Here is a 24,994-nt window from a genome sequence, read left to right as displayed (position 1 = left end):
TAGTATCAAATCTCTGAGGACTTGACTTGAGACAGAAGGGAGTCGCTCGGTTCAGGCATCAAGGCAAGGGTAAAAGGAGAATGCAGGGGGCAAATCGTTAAGATTCTTGAGTCCCACACAAGGTAATCAGAGGTTTGCACAAGAGGGACCACCAGCATGATATAAAGGTACTCCCGATAGAGATAAGAGTTAAAGACCAGATTGGGAAGAGACTCTCACTGCCATTAACTATAACAAGCCTGGGTGGTCAGGCCATAGAACTTAGCCGGTCCAGAGGTCCAGGCAACACTGTGACCCCTGATCACACACCTTTTGTCCACCAAAGAAGACCCAACAGAATAGAGTGCTCAGCTATTTCACCCGAGTAAAACAAGAAGTGACTACACAATTCACTGCACATAGGGCACACTGGCCCTAACTAAGGAGGACCTCCTGGCATCATTACAAGACTTTAAGAGGACTTTAAAAAGACTTTGAGAGTAACTGAGGGCAGACCTGAATACCTCCCTTGAGTCCCTAAAGACGGACATCAATAACTGCTTGGTGACAATCCAGAGTGATGTGGACTCAGTGGGCACTACGACACAAGACCTGGAATCCAAGGTGCCAGAGCTGGAACAGCGAGCACACAAAATAGAAGACGCAACACACCTCTTAAAAATGCAACTCCAAACCACCATCCTGAAGTGCAAAGTCCTTGAAAACAGGCCCCGAAGAGACAACATACAAATACGCAATTTGGCAGAGGGGGTGGAAGGCGCACGCATGGAGACTTTTGTAGAGGATCTGTTCTCGGAACTGCTCAGCAACATGACTCCAAAGGTGAAAATTGACCGGGTACATCTTGTGGGCCCACAGCAGGAGGAAACAGAAACCCGCCCCAGCGACGTTTTAGCCGAGCTCCACTCTTTCAAGGTGAAGGATGCTATAAGTAATGGCTCCTGGTGGGAGTGCTACTGGGCCATGATGTAGGGCGGGGAGGGGCATTGTGGGGGTTAGTAAACACCAGAATAGGGATGAATGCCGGTAACTTGATAATTAAATCAATAAAACAAATTCCGTTGCACGCTCTGCATCGCATTTGGCGATGCAGCGCGTGCAACGGAATTCGTTTTATTAATTTATTTGTAAACTTACCTGCATTCATCCGTATTGTGGTGTTTACTACCTCCCCACCCTGCCCCTCCCCACCCCACATCACCGCCAAGTAGCACTCCCACCAGGAGCCGCTACTGGATGCTATCCTCCAGGCAGCACGCAAAGTGGAAGAGGACTCCTGTTAGGTTTTAAATACCCTTTTATATTGTGCATTCATACATATTATATAAGTTAGCATTAGGTGGCTAAATAGATGCCATTTGGATGGAAACTATGAAACCCACTGTGTTATCCTTACGGCATGCAGTCTTCGTTGGCCTGTGTGCCTCCATCTTGAAAATGCATGACCACTAGAAGCATATTTAGGCTGCATCCAAACTAAGCCTCATTTGTTTTGTTGCTTGCTTCAGCAAAACTGTAAAACTGTGTACCATTATTATTTCTCCTTTGCTCTCAAAGGTTGAAGTCTGATTTTCTAAAAACTGGATGTTCTTTTCTTACATTCCTTTCTGTATGTGTAGTTCTGCTCCCATGTTAGGAGACGTTGAAGCCCAGCACATTGTCTTGGAGCACTGATAACGCACCCATCTGGCAGGTGTTAGCTCATCTCTATGTACCTTCTTTGTTCATGCTCGGCTCAGGCCAGTACTTTTCCATAGTAGGCGTGGCTGAGGTCTCGAGAAAGCTTTATCATGTATTAGCTTGCCTTGGGAGGCAGTCCCTCTCGGCAACCATCTTAGGGTGAAGGCCTGACCTAGGGCTCCTCTGCAGAGAATATTATCAATAAAGTAAGTTTGTATTCTCTACTGAATGACCGACTCTTCATTTGGGAAGGCACAGCAGGTGGTTGTGGAAATAACCCGCGGGCCCTTAGAGGGCCACGTCCTTCAGTTGGCGCCCGAAGAGGAACCCCGCGAAAGAGCCCGCTCACTCGTAACCGGGTCGCAGGGGCTGGGGTGGTGTCTGGTCGGTCGGGCAGATCGGGGCCCCTCACATACAAGACCGAGCTTGGTTCTTGCAGCTGCTCTGTCCTCCCGACTGGACGGATCCTCAGCTGGTGACACTTGGCTGGGGTCCTGAAGGCGAAACCCTGGAAATGACCATTTGGTCCGGAGAGTCGGCAGTGGAGAATAGTTTGATTGACCTGTGTGCACCAGGTGAGTGATTTAATTTTTAGAAAATTTGCACAACACGAGCCTGCGGACCGTGCCTGGTACAGTCTGTGGACTGGCTTGTCTTGTCTTGGACTTGACGGGTCTGAGGACCCTTGAGGGACACAGAGTGCTTGTGAGCGGTCTATCGGGCCAACTGGTAATTGGCCTCTTTGTGAAAAGGCCCTTAACTGTTCACAGGTAATCTGCCAAACCAACTGGTAATTGTCTTCGCTTTTGAAAAGGTCTGGGGCTGAAGGTCTGTCCTCTTGTATTGGTACAGTCTTTGAGCTGTCTCGGGTGCAGTTTGCGGACTGCATTGCTGGCAGGACACTGGCCTGCGGGCGGTACCTTGATACCGTCTACGGACTGTCTTGGAACACACCAGCTGACGAGCTGTGTCTTGGCACAGTCTTTTTGGGCCATCTTGGTATGTACTTGGTGGGTTTGCGGACCCTTGGAAAAGGCACAGATTGTTTGTGAACAATTTTCCAGGCCAAATGGTAATTCCGTATAATGGGGAAGGGATCCCGGGGAATGAGGAACACAGAATATAACTCAATACATAAAAGCAATCACATAGACGTTGAATCCATTCTCCATGTTTTAATCACACAGGAGATGTATGACAAATAATGACAATAATCACGTAATATAAATAGTGGTGGAGCAAGGCCCAAAAAGGGGGGGGGGTTTGCGTGATATTGTGAGGATGTAGTGATAAGGAAAGGGTAAGGTGAGCGAACAATCAATACTTTAAACCACAATAAAAAATGGTTACATATAATGTACAATAAAGAACTTAGGATATCAAGTTAAACTGTATTCTACTCCACATAGTACAACATATGAACAGTAAGGCCGTGGAGTTGACAAATTAGAAAGAACATTGGTTGTCGACGTTTCGACCCTATTAAATATGCAGGTCCTATTAAATCCTTGCAGCGGGGTCTTCTTCAGGACTGGGGAGTTAGGGCAGACCACCTTGCTTGGTGCAATATGAAATCTGAAAAAGATAATAGCGGGGACATCCTGTTTGATGTTCCCCGTCGGTTTGACACAATCGTTCAGAATTCGATGCGTTCGTCAAGTATATCGAGGGCCGAATGAATCAGGCACACAGTCCGCTCGAAACGTCGACAACCAATGTTCTTTCTAATTTGTCAACTCCACGGCCTTACTGTTCATATGTTGTACTATGTGGAGTATGATACAGTTTAACTTGATATCCTAAGTTCTTTATTGTACATTATATGTAACCATTTTTTATTGTGGTTTAAAGTATTGATTGTTCGCTCACCTTACCCTTTCCTTATCACTACATCCTCACAATATCACGCAAACCCCCCCCCCCCTTTTTGGGCCTTGCTCCACCACTATTTATATTACGTGATTATTGTCATTATTTGTCATACATCTCCTGTGTGATTAAAACATGGAGAATGGATTCAACGTCTATGTGATTGCTTTTATGTATTGAGTTATATTCTGTGTTCCTCATTCCCCGGGATCCCTTCCCCATTATACGTAACTAACCCAGGTCCCCGGGACTTCCTTTGGGTACAACCCCCCCTAGTATACCCCAAATGGTAATTCGGCACATGTTTTAAAAGGTCTGGGGTTGGTGTCATATTTGTCAGTTGAGGACAGTGTATGTGTCTTATGTTAAGATGCCGTATTTAACCAAGTTTGGGTGCTTTGGATGTCGATGTTGTTCTACTGATGCTTGATTGGAAGAGAGCCAGCCTGTACCTACGGGGGTTTCCCCAAATTTTAACATATACATGAGGCACACTATTGGCCTTATTATGTTTAAAACGTTGTGGCATAAGTATACGAGGCACAATGCTGAATTGCAATGGCCACTTGCTGGCTCGTTTGATGAAAATAAATTACATTTCTTACAGGACAAATGGTTTGCCAGAAAAAGTAGGCAATCAATGTTTGATTCTTTAAGGGTGTGGCAGAGAGAAGCGAAGCAGCGGCGACATGAGAGCAGAGAAAGAGGCCAGGAAAAGACAGACACAGACAATAACAAAGAAAGCTGTGGCCTATGAAAGGGAAAAGGTAGAGAAAGGTATAGAGCGTGCAGACAGGAAGTTTTGCTTCCAGACTGATAAATGTTATTTTGCGAGGGAAGAAGGTGAGGATTTTGTTGAAGAGCTCTTGGACTCTCGTCCCCCATCTCCTTATGCCCCTGAATGGATATACCCAACAGTCCAGACATCTCAGTGTCCGGCTCCTAGTGCCACCCTCCCGTATGCATCTACAACTATTTCTACTGCCTCCGCCAGACCCCTCTTGCCTCCCTTTCCTACACCATTAGTTATAATAGGGTGGCCCTGTGACCCTCAGAACGCGCAAAACTACACACACCTGTAAACAATATAGGCGGTCTGGGCACGCTACAAATAGAGCGGAAGAAACAGCCCGCTATTACAGCACGAGGACGAGGTAGACGCGCGGATCATCTAATACTCCGGTGAGTGTTCTTAAAAATGCCCCAGGATTAGTAGGACTTGTAACTCTTGGGAACTAGGACTAAAAAATAAATGTGTTTTCGCGGTAAATCTTGAAACAGCAGGGTTTAAATAACTACCGTTATGTATAGGGATCAACGCATCAGGCGTGACCTCTACTATTATCAATGCTTAAGGGACTTGCGCAATGGGTAGCGGAAAAAAGTTTTCTTAGAAAAAGTTCGAACAGCTTAATAGTCTTCCCCGTCTGATAGACTAAAAATCAGATTGACCAATTTAAAAGATTTAACCTCGGGTGACATGTAAATAATGGAGCCCTTTTAACGGGTCTAGAGGGATGCGAATACCATCGAATGTGTTCCCCAATGTCTATACTAAATATTACATACCCTTGGGTCTAGCGCCTAAGTAGGCACTTGGAAAAGCTAGAGGGTCTAGAGGGATGGAAATATCACCGAATGGTGTCCCCAAAGCCCATATTAAATAATAGCTAGCGCCCCAGGAGGCACATCTAGGAGCTATAAATGGAATATATACATATCCCTTGTGCATAGCAATAGAAACACAGATAAATAACGGAGGATACTATCGATATTTCTCAACAGAACATATCTGGTTCGCTGCCACGCAGAAAGAAAAACGTCATACCTCGTTGCGATGGTTTTTAATCGAAATAAGGTAGGAGTGCACTCTATGAAAAAACAGTTAGCTATGCAAGAAAGGTGAGGGACACTCCAATAACATACTTTCTTACACTATCCACAGAAATAATTTTACCACTACCAAGATCAGGAGACTGCACGAACTAAGCATCCACAAGAAGATTACAAAGCACTCCTTCACATAGGAAAGGTAAATAATAAATGAGTGTGTTTAACAGCATGAAATGAAAGAAAGGTTGAAGGAAAGACATGATTCCCCTTCTCCTTTATTTCTCTTCTTCTCTATTTAGCTATGTTTCAAAACATATAGGAGCATCATAAATATAGGATACCAGAGAGAGGAGCAAAATAGGACTCTCACTCTTGGTCCAGAATTGAGCATATACTGCCCTGAACAGAAAAAGGTAACAACAAAAAAAGTTGTCATAAGAGTAATCCTAGGGATCTAGAAATTCATTCATTCAAGAAAATATAATTTGATCCTACAGGAATATCTACCTGTACCATCATTACGGGATAGACTGACTAAGAAAAAGAACTAGGAAGGAACCAAATACTGTTACCCTTCCCTCAAATGTGATTCAAGCGTGCTAATGAATGAGAATGAATGGGTAGAATATATGTGTGAAGAGACACGAGTCCAACACCGAAATATAACGGAGGGATCCCCTGTCGCCTTTTTTCAAATGTGGTGCACTGGAGCAATTATGCTGTAATCGAGGCACAATAATACTTCCTCACGCAAGAAAATGTTTTCCTTAAATAAACAGGTAGCGGCTAAATAGAAAACAGAAATGTCTCTTAAAAATAAGATTGGTTTAGTAAAGTGCATTAGGGTTAAAATGATAAGGAGTAGTGAAGAATAGAGAGAGAGCCCCTTTCTAATTGTATCTTATTGTTTTACATATACAGAAAGGATATGTACTAATGATGAACCCCATGAATATTGCTGTCCTGAAGAAGGTCTTTACATATCAGTGAGACAACACCGAAACGCGTCGACGCACAGACAAATAGAACACAGCCAGATCCCAATTAGATAACAGATATACCTGGACTTTGGATACTGTGATCTTTATTTTTATCTTGTGTTTCATAAGTGTATGAGGATACTGGGTCATGACAAAACAATAGTAGGGAATACTTCTCACCTACAGTTTATAGGGGTTGTTTTTGTGAGTTATTATGCTTTTTTGAAACTGTGGAAACTAATTGACTGTAATTTGTACAATCTGTGTGGTCCTTTTTTATTATTGTATATTTATTTGTACTACTGTATATTCGTATGTATTATTGTATTTGATTTGTTAAAATTTGATAAAATTGTATAATTTTTTATTGATGCATTGCTGACAGTGATCTGAATTTTAACCCAAGAAACAAGATTTTAATAAAATACAAAGACTGTAAACGTCATATTTTTGTGTTGGCCTGACATACAATAACAACTGTGTCATTTGAATGATCGATGTGTATGAGATATTGCTTGTGGAGAAAAACGTATATAGTCCAGGGATTTCCCTTTGACTCAACCTGTGACCCTCAGAACCTGGGTTCCAAGTGTATTTATGCAACAATGGTTCTGTTGGGAAGAAAAATTGCTTTGATTGTCCTTAAGACAGAATGTATTTGCAATATTACTACAAAATTACAAATATCCAATGAAAAAATAAACAAACACACCATTCTTTGGATTTAATCCTATATATTTCATTATTTTATAAATCATTAGTTGTACAAATATCTCTGATATACATATACTTAGAAGGCTGTCCTAAACAAAACTTCCTAAAACAAAAAACAAACAATTGACTTACACGTGATTAAAGTGCATGAAAGTGAAAAAAGGGAAGTGACATTTGCTGTGATTCAACAACTAAACATACATTACAACAATTAAAAACCAATCCAAAATTCACTGTACATTGGTTACAACCCTATTATAATTTTCTAATTGTGGTTGAAACTAAGTAGGGACTGATGGATGTTGTTACATCGACGTTTCAACCCTGTGTTACGGTGCTTGTTTTTAGCAACCAGCTCGGGTCTTCATCAGGACTACAGAACGACTGGACAACCTGTCGCGATCAACAACCTGCGTCTATTTCTAAGACGGGGAAAGGAGGATCTGTCAGCCGACAATATTCACTCCTCAAAGGTATTCACTCTTCCGAGGTATTTCTCTTCACCAAATCTTATGCAATTTATGCATATGATTCATCCACCAGGCGGTGGAGAATCTAAAAATTATTCATATAAGTGCCGCTTTCCGATCACTAGTTTGGAGTCAGAGGAACGTCTCTCTCTCCTTCGAGAATTCAAATCGAAGATACTTGAATATTTCCAAAGAATGGTGTGTTCGTTTAGTTTTTAATTGGATATTTGTAATTTTGAAGTAATATTGCAAATACCTTCTCCCTTTCCTACACGCCAGTACCCGGAGTGGGTGCTGCTAGCCCCCACCCTGTCCGACCATTCCGCTTCGGCTACCACGGCTCTTTCAACCCCTACAGTACCTTCCCCTTACATGATGATTCCTGTCTCTGCATCCAATCTTTACCTCCCGGTTGTGACACCTGTAAAGCTACCAACTATGCGAGGGATGTTTGAAGGAAATTGGGCAGTGGCGCGAGATCACAAGGGGAAAGTATTGGTATGTTCTGCAGTGGGCGATGAGGAAAAGATGATGGTGGAGAATCAGGCAGCCCCAATGCAATTTATACTGTGGAAGATGTGTGGAGTATGATGAAAGACTATGAACTATTTTTACAGAAGCTTGCTATTAAGCATATGTCAGCTACATTAATGAGATTGTAGGAGCAGTGCTTTCAGGGTGTTGCACTGCAGATTATATACGATATACAAGACAGGGTCTATGCTATGGGCATGGCCCCATATGAAGTTTTTGCCAATCTCATGACATTAGTGGGGTACCGAGGTAGATTGCTCCAGAAGATCCCGACCATTGGGGCGCAGCACCCTATGAGGGAAGTCCATCCCATTTATCATCCAGAAGTACCAGAACTGCATGACTCGAGGAACACAGTAAGTCGTCAACGAGTTGATGCCCGGTTTCAGGAACAGTGGATCTACACTCCCCGGAAGAGGAGTGAGGTCCTGTCTTTAAAGAGCCAGAAGCGGTCCCTCGGAAAAACCCCACTGCATATTACAAAGAATTGACAGAGGCGACCTCCTCCACAGTGATAACACTAGCTGATATAGAATTGTTTTTCGGCTTAATGGTACCAGTTGATACATGGAGGCAGGTTCATACACAAGACCATTCACTGGAATTAGGAAGTACCTGGGATGAGATTAAGGCATGGGATTGAGAGCGTAAGCCTGGTGACAAGCCGAAAGCAGAGCTGTTAGCCTTACCAGGTCGTATTATAACTTACATGCACTCCCTTATACCCCCAAAGAAAGTAGATTGGGATAAATTGACTGCATGCCGCCAGAAGAAGGATGAAAGTGTGTCAGATTTCTTAACTGGATTTGAGGGGGTGTTCTTGGATTTCAGTGGTCAGGATTTATTGCTGGAAGGTGGGGTTTGTTGGTTCGTTAATGGATTTGTTACTAACTTGCTTCCTGAGATTGCAGCTAGACTGCAGGCTTCTGAAAGCACTTGGACTATGTCCTCACTGTCAGAGATTTTGAGTATGGTTCAGTATTATGAGCATAGAGAGAATGAGGATAAAGAAAAGGTGGAGAAAAAGGCAAAGGATTTAAAGATGAGGGTTTTGTTGCAGCAAATTGCCAGGGGCAAAGGAAGGGGTTCAGGATCAGCCCAGCAGGTACCTCCGTCCAATAGAGGTGGTGCTTCCAATGCGCCCCTTGGGCTTAACCAATGTGCTTATTGTAGAAAGGAGGGTCATTGGTGAAATGAGTGCCCAGAGCTGTCGCACAAAGGCAAGGCTCCAAGAGCTCGAGGATATAGAGGATGTGGGAAAAGGAGAGGTGGAAGAGAGGGGACGCAGTCAGAGGATGCATCATTCAATAGACAGAGTGGGAAATCTTTTTCTGACCCCAGGAGCCGACAGTATTATCATGAAGACTATGACATGGATGAGGTGACTGGGTTGTACCACTGCTAGGACAGTCAGGGACAGAGCAAGGGACCAGTTCCAGTGCCTATAGATCAACGCAGACCCTACGTCACCGCTTTTTGCAGGGCATCACAGAGAAATTTCTGGTTGCCACAGGGGCTATGATTAGCTTGTTTCCCGTTCACTGGTCGTGGTGGCAGCTCTGTCTGGCCAAAATAATGTTTCAGTTGGTTTCTCAGATGTGCCGGTTGTTAGCCCATTTCCAAACCTCTTGAATTGACTACTGGTCCCATTACGGTTGATCCCCCATTTTCATTAACATCCAACTGTGGGGAAATTTCTTTGGGATTAGATTTGTTAAAAAGACTACATGCGACGATCTTCTGCTCTCCTGATGGTGTGTATATGATCATTGGCCCACGGGTGGCCCGTGCTAAACAATGTTTTGCCAAAGTACTCCACTTCCTGCAGAATTTGAGACAGTACCCCGCACACTGTGGGCCACAGATGTGGGATTGCTTCAGATCCCTCCGATGTCCATTCAGCTCAAGGATAACGTCAAATTGCCACGTATCCCTCAGTACAAGATTTTACAGGCAGGAGAAAAATCTCTTCTACAAATAATACATGATTTGATTAAAAGGGGGTGGTTGAAGAATCAGTGGCAAATGTGTGTTGTGGCCCTATCCTTCCTATCTTTAAAAAGATGCTTTTAGATTCTCCTGTTGTTCACCCAGATGTCTACTGTTTCGTTATTGACCTGCGAGAAGTTAATAAGACTGTAGTTCCTTAATACCCAGTGGTCCAGGACATTACTACTATTTTGACAATGATTCCCCCGTCTGCAAAATTCTTTTCTGTAATAGATTTAAAGAACACCTTTTTCAGTATACCAATACACACAGATAGCCAACATTTGTTCGGTTTTACAAATTCTGGTCAAAGTTTTAGATTCTGTTGTGTTCCTCAAGGCTATACAGAAAGCCCTAGTATATATAGCCAAGCATTAAAAACACAATTGGATTCTCTGGAACTCCCTACTGGTAATGTGCTGTAACAATATGTTGATGACCTTCTTGTTGCCTCAGATACTGAGGATGGCTTCAGGGAAGCCACAGTTAAATTACTCTTACATTTGGCACACCATGGCCACAAGGTGTCACTTTCGAAATTTCAATATTAGCGACAGGAGGTCACCTGCTTAGGTCACCTACTGTCGAAGGAGGGACGCAGAGTAACCCCAGGGCACATAGCTGCCATCACTAATATGCCTGTTCCCAAGACCCAACGAGAGGTACGCATGTTTATTGGGATAAAATCATATTGTCGGCATTGGATCCCTAACTATTCCCTACCAACAAAACCCGTTCTTTACCTGACCACCAAAGAAGTGCATGTACCCCTGCATTGGACACCTGCATGCCAGCAAGCTTTCGAACAGCTAAATTGCGCTTTGCTCTGCTCCTGTGCTTGTTACACCTGATTACCAGAAGCCTTTTGTGTTCTACGTGCATTAGGCAGATGATTTCTGTTCTAACACAGGGTTTTGGTGGTAAGCAGAGACTCTGCGCCTATTTCTCTGCCATGCTTGATAACGTCGCCAGAGCACTCCCGACCTGCCTGAGAGCTGCCACAGCTGTGGCAGTTTCTATCAGACAATTGGCAGGGCTCATTCTTGATACTGACCTCACAGTAATGGTCCCTCATGCTGTGGATACGATTTTGAACAAGACAAACATACAGCACCTAGTGGACATCTAACAGGATATGAGTTGACTTTGTTCGCTTAACACATTACCATTAAACAATGTGCTACTTTGAACCCAGCCATGTTACTACTATTCCTTCCTTTCAGAAGAAAAAGATGAGGATGTTCATGTTTGCCTGTTTCAGACTGAAGAAGAGACGAAGGGACGGGTAGACTTGACTGATTTTCCCTTATCTGACCCCCAAGGGGAACTATATGTCGATGGCTCTTGTTTCAAAGTGCCGGATGGCACTACTACTACAGCCTACGCAATCACAACCTTACATACTGTATACTGAGACGTCTCGCATTCCATACCAGTCGGCCCAGGCATCAGAGTTGGTGGCACTTGTGAGTTGAGTGAAGGTTTGACTGTAAATATTTACACTGACAGCCAGTATGCATTCGGGGTGGCCCATAATTTTGGGTGCCTCTGGGCAGAGAGAGGGTTCCTGACATCAAACGGCCAGAGAATACAACATGGCCCACTGATACTTAGACTGTTAACAGCCCTGACCCTTTGTTCTAAATTGGCTATATTAACCCGTTGCGTGCTTCTGTCGGCCGTTGGCCGACGGCAGCACTACCTCACTAGTGCTGCCATCGGCCAACGGCCGACGCGGCCCCGCCCACCTTTTAGAACGCCTGCACTGCCCCGAAATAACGGCCGCAGTTAAGGCGTTAAAGTGTAGGACCCATAAGTCTGTCACGGATGATGTTGGATGGGGCAATGCGTTCGCAGACAGAACAGCCAAGGAGACAGCCAGATTGTTAGAACCGGCTGTCTCTAGTTGGCAAAGGTATAAACTTCTGACAAATAGGGACACACCTTTTCTAGTCAGGGCAAGGGGATCACACCCTTCGATAACCCCTGCTCACCCCCTTGGTAGCTTGGCAGAGCAGACAGGCTTATCTCAGAGGCTGTGTGTTAAGCATTTATGACCACATACAGTAATAAAGTGAATACACTACAAATGGACACGACACAGTAGTATTATAAAAATAAGTATTTTTATATAAGGCTTAGCACAAGACCAAATAACGACAAAAATGTACACAATCTTAATAAATACTTTGGGAAAGGAAAACTGATAGTTCAAAGGTAGTTTCTTCTTTAGCACAAAAGTCTTTAGTATCAAAGCAAATCTTCTTCTTGGCAATACAGTTCTTAGCAACAGGGTAACCCACACGGGGGCTACACGACGTCGAGGCAAAGTTAACCCAAAGGTTCGGCGTCAACCGCGAGGAGCGCTACGTCGAGCCCGGAGTCACACGGACCCCCAACAACACAGTACCTTTGGAAAATGAAGCACACGATGATCAGCGGCGTCGAGCAATCCGGCGTCGCGTCTTCGGTGTCGATCAGGCCTCAGCAGGCGTCGTCGGTGATGCGGTTGCACAGAGTGAGCAGCGCTCACGGCGTCGAGAGGGCACGAGGGCGATGCGATCAGCAGCGGTGCAGACACGAGGTCCCTTGGAGCTGGAGCCGTACTCCCACTCACTGGCGTTGCTGCTGGCATCGGTCGGGCCCGGCGGCCGGTCGTCGAGGAAGTGGGACACTGGGGCCGTTACCCACTACGTCGAGCTGGATTCAGCGACGTCCGTCGGCGTCGAGGTTGCTGGCTCTTTCAGAGGTGCTGGATCCACAGGTTCCAGCAAATAGCACTTTAAGCAGATGAAGTCTTTTAGCCCTGTGACTTCAGCAGGAGACTGGCACTCTTCCAGTCCTTGGAGATTTTCTTAGCAAGCGTGAGAGTACACACACAGTTCCTCTCTCCTGGTTCCTTGGCAAAAATAAAGAAGCACTGCAGGATTACCCCCAGCAAACAGCACACTGGCAGAAGGGGTAGGCAAGCCCTCAGATCAGCAGGCCTCTTGTCCTTGGTTACAGGGTTCCTTGTCAGAAGTGATCTAAATTCTTGGTTCAGGGGTCCTTCTCTTATACCCCTTTTCGGCTTTGATCCCTTTGTCCATGCCGGGGGATTTCCCAACATCCTGGGTCAGTTGTGGGTGGAGTCAGGCAGACGCACCTGGCCTATTCATTGCGCAGGGCTGGGTCCTCAGACGCCCAGCAGGAGGTGGAGCCAGCATTGACACTGGCAGGAGCAGAGCTATCGGCTTCCTGGCAGGAGGTGGGGCTAGGATCGTCCATGGCAGGCACAGAGCCATCAGCCGCTTGGCAGGAGGTGGAGCCAGCATTGTATCAGGCAGGGCAGGCTATCAGCAACTACTCTCAATGCAAATGTCCCACTCATCCCACACTGACTCATCCAGACCTGTGGAGCCACCCAGCTCCTGTCACACACACGCAAGACCAGCAGAAACCAGATATGGTTAGACAAGAAAATAGACACTTTCTAAAAGTGCTATTTTCAAACCCAGAGTCCAAAAACCATCTACACCAACGGATGCGTAAATAAACCCCGAGTTCAGGGATACCAAACTCGACATTGCACCATGCTCCCCGAGCCAGCTAGGATCATAGCATTAATAATCCCGGCGGCCCATTCTAACCAGTGGAGAGTAGGCTACCTCGCAATAGTGAAGAACGAAGATGGCGGTAATTCACTATTAGGACATGCCAACTTAGTCAGGCGTGTCCTACCTTACACTTACAATGCACCCTGCCCGTGGGCCTACCATAGGGGTGACTAGCATGAAGTCAAGGGAAGGTTTGAGGGGCTGGCAAGTAGGTATACTTGCGCAGCCTGCGTGACAGCACTAGGCTGCACGTGGGTCTCGCAATGACCGACCCGTAGACATTCTTTTACGAGGCCGCTCCTGTGGGTGGCACAACACGTGCTGCAAGCCCACGAGCGGCATTTGTATTTACAAGCCCCGGCACTCCTGGTGCACTAGACTAGGGTCTGACAGTAAACCAAATAAGCCAAACATGGATACAATAGATACATCAATTTAACCTAGGGAGCACTTGCGCTATGGCACTGATCAGCAGTGGCACGGCGCCCAAAGCATATACCAGCAAAACATCGTAAAACAGTGGAGGCAAACAGAAAAAATGGAGGAGAGACTCAAGCCAATGATGTCAGGTCTAACACGTGTCCCCTCCAGCTGAAATGTGGGGAGAACTACCCTTGACCTAGGGAGTCCTCATCACTAAGGCGGAAAATCTGGACAGGCCATCAGCATTGGCGTGATCTGTGCCAGGGCGGTGTTCCACCGTAAAGTCCATCCCCTGTAGGGAAATGGACCACCTCAACAGTTTCGGATTCTCACCCCTCATCTGCATCAACCATCTGAGGGGCCTGTGGTCTGTCTGAACCCGGAAGTGAGTCCCAAACAGGTAGGGTCTTAGCTTCTTCAGCGCCCAGACCACAGCAAATGCTTCTCTTTCTATTGCACTCCACCTCGTTTCCCTGGGAAGTAACCTCCTACTGATGAAGGCTACAGGCAAGTCTCGGCCCTCTTCATTCACCTGAGCTAGAACAGCCCCCACGCCATGCTCTGAAGCGTCCGTCTGGACAATAAATTCTTTCGAGAAGTCGGGTGCCTGGAGTACAGGTGCTGTGCACATTGCAGTTTTCAGGGTGTCGAAGGCCGTTTGACAGGCATCAGTCCAGATCACGTTTCGTGGCTGCTTCCTGGAAGTCAGCGAAGTCAAGGGGTGCACAATGTTACCGTAATCCTTGACAAACCTCCTGTAGTAACCCGTGAGTCCTAAGAAGGCTCTCACCTGAGTTTGGGTTTTGGGCGGCGCCCAAGCCAGGATGGTTTCGATCTTGGGTTGCAGGGGGGCAACCTTGCCGCTCCCTACTTGGTGCCTCAAGTACACCACCGAACCCTGCCCAATCTGGCACTTACTGGCTTTGATTGTGAGGCCTGCTCCGCGCAGGGCCAACAACACTTCCTGGAGGTGGCGCAAGTGTTCCTCCCAGCTGGCGCTGAACACTGCGATGTCGTCCAGGTAGGCGGCACTGAAATCCTCCCGTCCAGCCAAGACCTGGTTGACCAACCTCTGGAAGGTGGCAGGGGCACTCTTCATCCCAAAGGGCATCACCCGGAACTGGTATAGCCCATCTGGTGTGGAGAATGCAGACCTCTCCTTTGCCCCATCAGTCAAGGCGATCTGCCAGTACCCAGATGTTAGATCAAACGTACTAAGGTACCAGGCAGCCCCCAACTGATCGATGAGCGCATCAGCTCTGGGGATGGGGTGCGCGTCAGTCTTCGTGACCGAATTGAGTCCTCGGTAATTCACGCAGAACCAGAGTTCTGGTGAAGCACCAGGCGCTGCAGCCTTCGGGACCAAGACCACTGGGCTGGCCCAAGGACTGCTAGAGGACTCAACCACCCCTAACGCAAACATCTTGGAGACCTCCTCCTTAATGTATGCTCGAACCTTGTCAGTCACCCTGTAAGCCTTGTGCTTCACAGGAGGGCTGTCTCCGGTGTCAACGTCATGGACACACCAATGAGTGACACCCGGAACCAAGGAAAACAGATCCGGGAATTGTCCCAACAGGTGGCGACAATCCTGTTTCTGCTCAAGGGTCAGTGTGTCAGAGAGGATCACACTATCCACTGACCCGTCTTGCTCTTTAGCACACAGGAGGTCAGGAAGAGGCTCACTCTCCTCCTCCGTTCCAGCATCTGTAGCTAGGAGCATGCCCACTTCGGACCTCTCTAAGTGGGGCTTCAAACGGTTGATATGCAGGACCCGCAAGGGGTTCCTGGGAGATTTCAAGTCCACCAGGTAGGTGACATCGCTCTTCTTCTCCACAACCTTAAACGGTCCAGTCCACCTGTCCTTGAGCGCACAAGGTTCCACAGGGGACATGACCTACACTTCTTGACCAGGCTGAAGCTCTACCAGAGTGGCATTCCGGTCGTACCAACGCTTCATCTCCTCCTGGCTGGCCTCCAGATTTGCCTGAGCAAGTTCTCTGAAGCGCCGAGTCTGGTTCAGAAAGGCCAGCATGTAGCTGTATACATCCTGGGGAGGTTTCCTGGGAGATTGCTCCCAGCCTTCCTTGACCAGACTCAAAGGCCTTCTTACCGGGTGACCGTACAAAAGCTCAAAGGGGCTGAACCCTAGAGACTTCTGCAGCACCTCTCGGTAAGCAAACAACAGGCATGGCAAGAGGACGTCCCATTTCCGCCTCATTGGTTCTTCAAGACCCATGATCATGCCTTTAAGGGTCCGGTTGAATCTCTCAACCAGCCCATTTCCTTGAGGGTGGTAAGGAGTGATGAACTTGTAGGTTACCCCACACTCCTTCCACAGAGACTTCATATAGTTCGAAATGAAGTTGGTGCCTCGGTCTGACACCACCTCTCTGGGGAACCCCATCCGGGAGAAAACACCCATCAGTGCCCGTCCCACCACGGGGGCCGTCACTGTTCTGAGCGGGATGGCTTCCGGGTACCGTGTGGCATGGTCCACCAAGACCTGGAGGAACCTGTTGCCCAGGGCTGTCTTGGGGTCCAGGGGCCCAACAATGTCAATACCCACCCGGTAAAAAGGGGGTACTGACCACCGGAAAAGGTTGGAGGGGAGCCTTCTGCTTCCTTCCGCTTTTCCCACTTGCCTAGCAAGTGTGACAAGTCTTGCAATGGATGTCTACATCCCTTCGCATCTGAGGCCAATAAAAATGGGTGACAAGCCTGTCATAGGTCTTGTCCTGCCCCAGATGTCCAGCTAACGGAATGTCATGAGCCAAACCCAGTAGGAAGGCTCTGAAGCGCTGGGGTACCACCAGCACACGGGCTGACCCAGGCTCAGCAGCCTTAGGCTCGCTATACAGGAGGTCGTTCTCCCAGTACACGAAATGTGACCCTGACTGATCACCTGAGGATTGGGCTGAGGCCTGCTGCCTCATGCCCACAAGAGAAGGGCACACTTTCGGTTCCGCACAGAATTCCTCCCTGGAGGGACCACCATCCTGCTGCCAATGGGTCAGCTCGGGCAAGTCTCCCAGTTCAGCAATTTGTTCCCCTGTGGGTTCCAGGGCATCCCCCTCAGGGTCTACCTCCTCCTGGACCACGGGAACTACGGGAACTACGGGGGACGGTTTCCCACGCCCTCTGCCTCTTCTCTTCACAGCTGGGTCCTCGGCCGTACTTTCAGGCTCCGGGACCCCATCAACACCCTTACTCGCTGTCATCGAACGAGTGGTTGCACACACCCACTCTGGCACACCCAACATTTTCAAGTGCGCCTCTCTCTCCACCTTAGCCCAAGGGGAGTCTTCTAAATCATTGCCCAGGAGACAATCGACAGGCATGGCGGGCCTCACAGCAACCTGAAGAGTACCTGAAACTCCCCCCTATTCAAAGGAAACCTGAGCCACCTCACACTCTCTCTGGGAGTTGTCAGCAGCTATCACAGGGTAGAATGCGTGGGGAACCACCTGCTCTCTGGACACCAAGTGACACTTGACAGCTGTCACACTCGCTCCGGTGTCTCTGAGAGCTTCCACTCTATGGCCATTAATGGTCACCCACTGCCTATATTTACTAGTGTTACTAGGCAGAGGGGGTGGAGGGACCATTTGCATGTCTCCTAGTGAGACCAGGGACATCTCTGCGGGACCCCTCCCACCATGGACAACCATCTCCTCCCCTCCCAGGGCTACACTCGCCAACTGACGGGGGGGTGCACTCGGCGGTGCATTCGATTTCTTCATGGGACACTGGGGATCGTAATACCGGTGTCCCACCTGCCCACAAGTGTAGCAGGTTAGGGGGCCCCTATGAACAGGTTTACCCGTTGGGGCCCCTGGCTTCTTCTCAGGGGGAGGCTGGGAACCTTTCCCTTGGTTCCCTTGGGGATTACTTTGGGGCCCTTTCTGGGACTCCTTCTGTTTACCCTTGTCCCCCCCACTCTTCTGCTGGGGACCCTGCCCACCTTTGGCTGAGTCTCCCACTGGACCCTTGTGGACCCTGGTACTGACCCAGCGGTCCGCCTCCTCAGCAAGTTTTCTAGGGTTAGATATCTTGCTATCAATCAGGTGCTGGCGCAGCTCTGGAAAACAGTTATTACACAAGTGCTCCCAAGCAAACAAATCATAAAGAGCTTCATAACTTTCCACTTTGCTGCCCTTTACCCAACCATCCATGGCTCTGCAAAAATAAGACACATATTCAACCCACGTCGTACCAGGCAACTTCTTACATTCTCTAAAAGCTTGTCTGTACTTCTCGGGGGTTAGGCCATACCGCAACATTAAAGCATCCTTCATATGAGCATACGACATCCTATCTGCAACAGGCATGTCTAACAGGGTATCTCTCCCCTCATTCACAAAGCGACCCCACAACCCTGCTTCCCAATTCTTCTCAGGGACCTGGTGGGCCAACAATGCTAGCTCATATGCTTTAAACCACTGACCAATATCTTCGTTCCTATGATAATCTTTTATCACATCCTTGGGAAAGTAGAACTTACTTTCTGCAGGCCCAGATGGGATGCTGCCACCAGAGGGATTCAATTCTAACTTCTTAGCTTGGATGTCCAACTCCCTCAACTTGGTATCACGCTCCAAAGCTAACTTCTCTCTTTCAAAATCTAACCTTTTGGTCTCCAAATCAGCTTCTCTTCTACCTCTTGCATTTTCTAACTCCAACTGCCCATTTATCTTTAGCCTTGCCATTTCCATGTTGTATGCACGCTCCTTTGCTCTTTCTTCTCGTTCTTCAGGGGAAAGACCTTTGGAGGAAACACTGCTTCCGGGAGAGGACTCGGGCCCATTCGCTGGCGCCTCCTCATCCCCTTCCACTGGCGGTACCACCACCGGATCAGTGGGGTCTCTGGCCTCTAACCAGGCTTGCAATGCTTTGAGATATTCCTACTTAATCTTGAGGCCCTTGGTAGGAACTTTAAATTTCTTGCAGAAGGATTTCAGCTCCTCCAGTTTGTAGACGTTTATCTTCGCTCTGTCGAATTCCTCCACGACAACAACAGGGGTAGTGACTCCGGTGTCACTCATGGTCAAAACTGGCAGTGTTCAAAAAATCAAGCTTCAGAAAAGCGGAGAACCAAAAATAGGATCCTTCCCAATTAGATTGTGATTGCGCTATGGTCTGCTTTCACTATGTAGCGCACACTAATCACTGCACATGGGTCATAAATGCAAGGTCCAAATCCTCACCGCTGCATCCAATGTTAGAACCGGCTGTCTCTAGTTGGCAGAGGTATACACTTCTGACAAATAGGGACACACCTTTTCTAGTCAGGGCAAGGGGATCACACCCTTCGATAACCCCTGCTCACCCCCTTGGTAGCTTGGCAGAGCAGACAGGCTTATCTCAGAGGCTGTGTGTTAAGCATTTATGACCACATACAGTAATAAAGTGAATACACTACAAATGGACACGACACAGTAGTATTATAAAAATAAGTATTTTTATATAAGGCTTAGCACAAGACCAAATAACGACAAAAATGTACACAATCTTAATAAATACTTTGGGAAAGGAAAACTGATAGTTCAAAGGTAGTTTCTTCTTTAGCACAAAAGTCTTTAGTATCAAAGCAAATCTTCTTCTTGGCAATACAGTTCTTAGCAACAGGGTAACCCACACGGGGGCTACACGACGTCGAGGCAAAGTTAACCCAAAGGTTCGGCGTCAACCGCGAGGAGCGCTACGTCGAGCCCGGAGTCACACGGACCCCCAACAACACAGTACCTTTGGAAAATGAAGCACACGATGATCAGCGGCGTCGAGCAATCCGGCATCGCGTCTTCGGTGTCGATCAGGCCTCAGCAGGAGTCGTCGGTGATGCAGTTGCACAGAGTGAGCAGCGCTCACGACGTTGAGAGGGGACGAGGGCGATGCAATCAGCAGCGGTGCAGACACGAGGTCCCTTGGAGCTGGAGCCGTACTCCCACTCACTGGCGTTGCTGCTGGCGTCGGTCGGGCCCTGCGGCCGGTCGTCGAGGAAGCGGGACACTGGGGCCGTTACCCACTACGTCGAGCTGGATTCGGCGACGTCCGTCGGCGTCGAGGTTGCTGGCTCTTTCAGAGGTGCTGGATCCACAGGTTCCAGCAAATAGCACTTTAAGCAGATGAAGTCTTTTAGCCCTGTGACTTCAGCAGGAGACTGGCACTCTTCCAGTCCTTGGAGATTTTCTTAGCAAGCGTGAGGGTACACACACAGTTCCTCTCTCCTGGTTCCTTGGCAAAAATAAAGAAGCACTGCAGGATTACCCCCAGCAAACAGCACACTGGCAGAAGGGGTAGGCAAGTCCTCAGATCAGCAGGCCTCTTGTCCTTGGTTACAGGGTTCCTTGTCAGAAGTGATCTAAATTCTTGGTTCAGGGGTCCTTCTCTTATACCCCTTTTCGGCTTTGATCCCTTTGTCCATGCCGGGGGATTTCCCAACATCCTGGGTCTGTTGTGGGTGGAGTCAGGCAGAAGCACCTGACCTATTCATTGCGCAGGGCTGGGTCCTCAGACGCCCAGCAGGAGGTGGAGCCAGCATTGACACTGGCAGGAGCAGAGCTATCGGCCTCCTGGCAGGAGGTGGGGCTAGGATCGTCCATGGCAGGCACAGAGCCATCAGCCGCTTGGCAGGAGGTGGAGCCAGCATTGTATCAGGCAGGGCAGGCTATCAGCAACTACTCTCCCCCTACTCTCAACGCAAATGTCCCACTCATCCCACACTGACTCATCCAGACCTGTGGAGCCACCCAGCTCCTGTCACACACACGCAAGACCAGCAGAAACCAGATATGGTTAGACAAGAAAATAGACACTTTCTAAAAGTGCTATTTTCAAACCCAGAGTCCAAAAACCATCCACACCAACGGATGCGTAATTAAACCCCGAGTTCAGGGATACCAAACTCGACATTGCACCATGCTCCCCGAGCCAGCTAGGATCATAGCATTAATAATCCCGGCAGCCCATTCTAACCAGTGGAGAGCAGGCTACCTCGCAATAGTGAAGAACGAAGATGGCGGTAATTCACTATTAGGACATGCCAACTTAGTCAGGCGTGTCCTACCTTACACTTACAATGCACCCTGCCCGTGGGCCTACCATAGGGGTGACTAGCATGAAGTCAAGGGAAGGTTTGAGGGGCTGGCAAGTAGGTATACTTGCGCAGCCTGCGTGACAGCACTAGGCTGCACGTGGGTCTCGCTATGACCGACCCGTAGACATTCTTTTACGAGGCCGCTCCTGTGGGTGGCACAACACGTGCTGCAAGCCCACGAGCGGCATTTGTATTTACAAGCCCCGGCACTCCTGGTGCACTAGACTAGGGTCTGACAGTAAACCAAATAAGCCAAACATGGATACAATAGATACATCAATTTAATCTAGGGAGCACTTGCGCTATGGCACTGATCAGCAGTGGCACGGCGCCCAAAGCATATACCAGCAAAACATCGTAAAACAGTGGAGGCAAACAGAAAAAATGGAGGAGAGACTCAAGCCAATGATGTCAGGTCTAACACAGATCAAAGTTGACTAAGATGTGTGTGGCAGGCCCTACTTGATAGGTCCCAGATAATGGGATGTTCGAGAATACTGTGGAAAGTGTAAGGGAAATACAGAGTGAGGATATTGTAGACGAACTAGACATATGGGAGGAGAGGATAGGACGCTTGGACGAGTATGGATGTTGGTCTGATTTGTCAGGAAAACAGAGATGTCTGTTACACAATGCCTTTGTTCTCTCTGTGGTCACTATGGCTCATGGTCCGGTGCACATTAGTGCGAAGGGTATTTGTAAATTGCTAGACCCAGTATGGCAGAATGAGAATATCTCTAAAGTTGCAACACACTTGGTAAGAAATTTTATTGTCTGTTTGAAGCACAACCCCTGAAAAGTCACTCCTACACCTGCTTTCGAGGTCACCAAATGGATTTCATTGAGATGGAACGAGTCAACAATCTAAAATACGTACTAGTGGTAGTCTGTGCATTTAGCAATTGGTAGGGGCCTACCCAACTAAAGAGAACACAGCTATAGCAACAGCAAAGGCACTTCAAAAAGAGTAATTCCCGCGCTACGGATTGCCACTTGTGATCTGGAGTGACAACAGGAGCCACTTCAATGCTAAAGTCATTGAACTGGTGTGTAAAGGCTTTTAAATTGTAAAACAATTCCATGCAGCAAACCATCCACAATCAGCCGGCCTTGTTTAGAAATATAACAGAATTCTCAAGTTGAAACTAGCAAAGATTCATGAAAGCGCAGGATTGGAATGGCCAGTCACATTACCCCTAGCACTCATGTCAGCAAGGGTGACTGCACATTCCAGGACTGGATTGTCGCCCTATAAAGTGGTCTTCGGGCGCCCTGCTAATGTTTGGGGCGTTCCCAGACCTAAAAGATTTTCAGAGATAGAATATCCTCTCTTGATTGATTATTTGTATGCCTTGTCTAAAGATCTCCGTTCTGTTCACCAACAGATATCTCCCGCCCTACAACCATTGCCAGAGGGTCCCGGACATCAGATCCAGCCTGGAGATTATATGCTCATTCACCAGTTTCAGTGCAAGTCCTGCTTGGAGCCGCGGTGGAGGGGCCCTACCCAGGTGATTTTGGCCACTAGGACAGCTGGTAAGGTGGACGGCTAGTAGCACTGGGTGCACACCTCTCACATAAAGAGGGTGCCTCTGCCACTCCCACATGATTCCTGGGTGAAAGACTGGATCACCGACCAGGAAGGAGAGATGGTTCCTCATTTTGTTCCCTTTTCTGATGCCCGGTTGAGAGAGGCAAAGACTGACAAAGAGAGTGATGAGATCTTGCTTGAGGTGTTCCCCCCTGAGATAAGAGCTGCCTCAAATACTCCAGCTGCTGCAGTGCAACTACCTGAACCCCGATCCCCAGCAGAGTATGAGTTCTTACCTTTGTTTGTTGACGATTAAGTGCCATGGCTCACTAGGTACAATCTGTGGCCCTGACGGAAAGATAGAGCATCAGAAGGCCAATACAGGAGCTAAGGAAAGACTTGAGTTTAGGGTGCAGGTGATGCTCCAGGTATCTGCTTTAGCTCAGAGTAAAGAATACAGGTGCACTGTCTAGACCACTGGACAGGATCGTTGAGGGTATTTACCCCGAGGGAGGTTACCCTACCTGAACTAAGGATTTTCTACAGCATGGGCCGCAATTGTGTTGCTGAGTTGCAAGTGTGCAGCTCAATCGTGGGAGCGACAACGTTGATGAACGATAGAAGCCTGCCTGTGAGGCTTTGACGGACACAGGGAAGAAGAATACCCCCCTGGCTGGTTGTACAGCGGATTTGACTTTTCCTAAATACGTTATAGCTATGTACCTGTTTGGTCTTTGAAATAACAGGAGAGGAGCGTCCTTTAATGGCTTCTCCAATACAGCAGAATGGGCCCGTATGGTCTAATTGGCCCACTGGAAGCAGGGTGGTGGTGCTGGTGTTCATTCTGATGCTGAAGATAACACTGTTTGGAATAGTGTTGTGCCTGGAGGACAAGCATCCTGTACATACTCTGATGGGGACTAACCCAATGCCAGCGGAGCATTCATTTATTAAATTGGCCCTGCATAAGGAGACTACTCAGGTGAGCCATTAAATAGGAGCCAATTGTACCAAATTTGACGGTGCCATATCTTGTAGTTCCCCACTTCCCACAAGGAACTGTCCATTTGTTGGGCAACACAAACGTAGAGATGGTGCCAGACTGATTCTGTACAGCCCACAGGATATGTCATCCTCGAGACCAGCTATCTCACAGTGCCTCCAGATTTGCTCCTAAATATAGACAGGTATCACATGGTTTTTGCAAAAACAGAACATGAAAATCCTGAACCCCTCTCCAGGCCCATGAAAACAGATCTAGAGCCTTTTCACTCAGTCACTCATGCTCGCTTACTCTCAGAGAAATATACAAGGGATACACAATGGGACGTTTTCAATATTTATTGAACTAGCATGATTCTTAAATAGAATATAAATGATACTGTGATCAATTGACAGAAGCAGATAAAAGTAATTAGCCATATAGCTACAGTGAACAGAACAAAAATCTCCACCATATTGCTAAAACAATGTATATATGCAGGCACATAAACCAGTATATAGATACACGTATATATCATACTCCTATTTTGTGTTCCCTAACCTAGATGCCTAGGGAGTGTGTGCCAAGAACCCCTCAATCTGGATGATCCAAACCCATTACCTGAAGGGAAAGAATGTAAGTCCCTGTGTTGATCACAAATTGTAAACAAGCATTTACAATGCAACGGTTTCGCCTTTGCAAAAGTTAGAGCTATTTGCATTGTAAATGACAACATTTGTATTTATGTGTTGGTTTGGAAAACAGATAAATAAATGGCATTGTCATTTATATTGCCATTAGCTTTATCTCTCCCAAATGAGACCTATTGTACCCTACGGACGAGCTCAGCAGACAGCAATTACTACCACACACACACACCCAGAGCCACACACACCCAGAGCCAGCCACACACACACACCCAGAGCCACACACACACACCCAGAGCCACACACACACACACCCAGAGCCACACACACACACACCCAGAGCCACACACACACACACCCAGAGCCACACGCACACACACCCAGAGCCACACACAAACACACACACCCAGAGCCACACACACACACACACCCAGAGCCACACACCCAGAGCCACACATACACACACACCCAGAGCCACACATACACACACACACCCAGAGCCACACATACACACACACACCCAGAGCCACACATACACACACACACCCAGAGCCACACACACACACACCCAGAGCCACACACACACCCAGAGCCACACACACCCACCCAGAGCCACACACACCCAGAGCCACACAGACACACACCCAGAG

The 24,994-nt window shown here is 47.6% G+C and overlaps 1 protein-coding gene across 1 annotated transcript in view; it reads right to left on the bottom strand.

Moving 5' to 3' along the window:
- HCRTR1 (hypocretin receptor 1) overlaps positions 1-24,994 on the bottom strand; it is a 201,675-nt gene that overhangs the window by 150,505 nt on the left and 26,176 nt on the right. The gene's annotated exons all lie outside the window — the stretch shown is intronic.

The sequence above is a fragment of the Lissotriton vulgaris genome, chromosome 2_1 (assembly GCF_964263255.1).
Source record: "Lissotriton vulgaris chromosome 2_1, aLisVul1.2, whole genome shotgun sequence".
Lineage (NCBI taxonomy): Eukaryota > Metazoa > Chordata > Amphibia > Caudata > Salamandridae > Lissotriton > Lissotriton vulgaris.
This window is presented reverse-complemented; position numbering and strand designations above follow the sequence as displayed.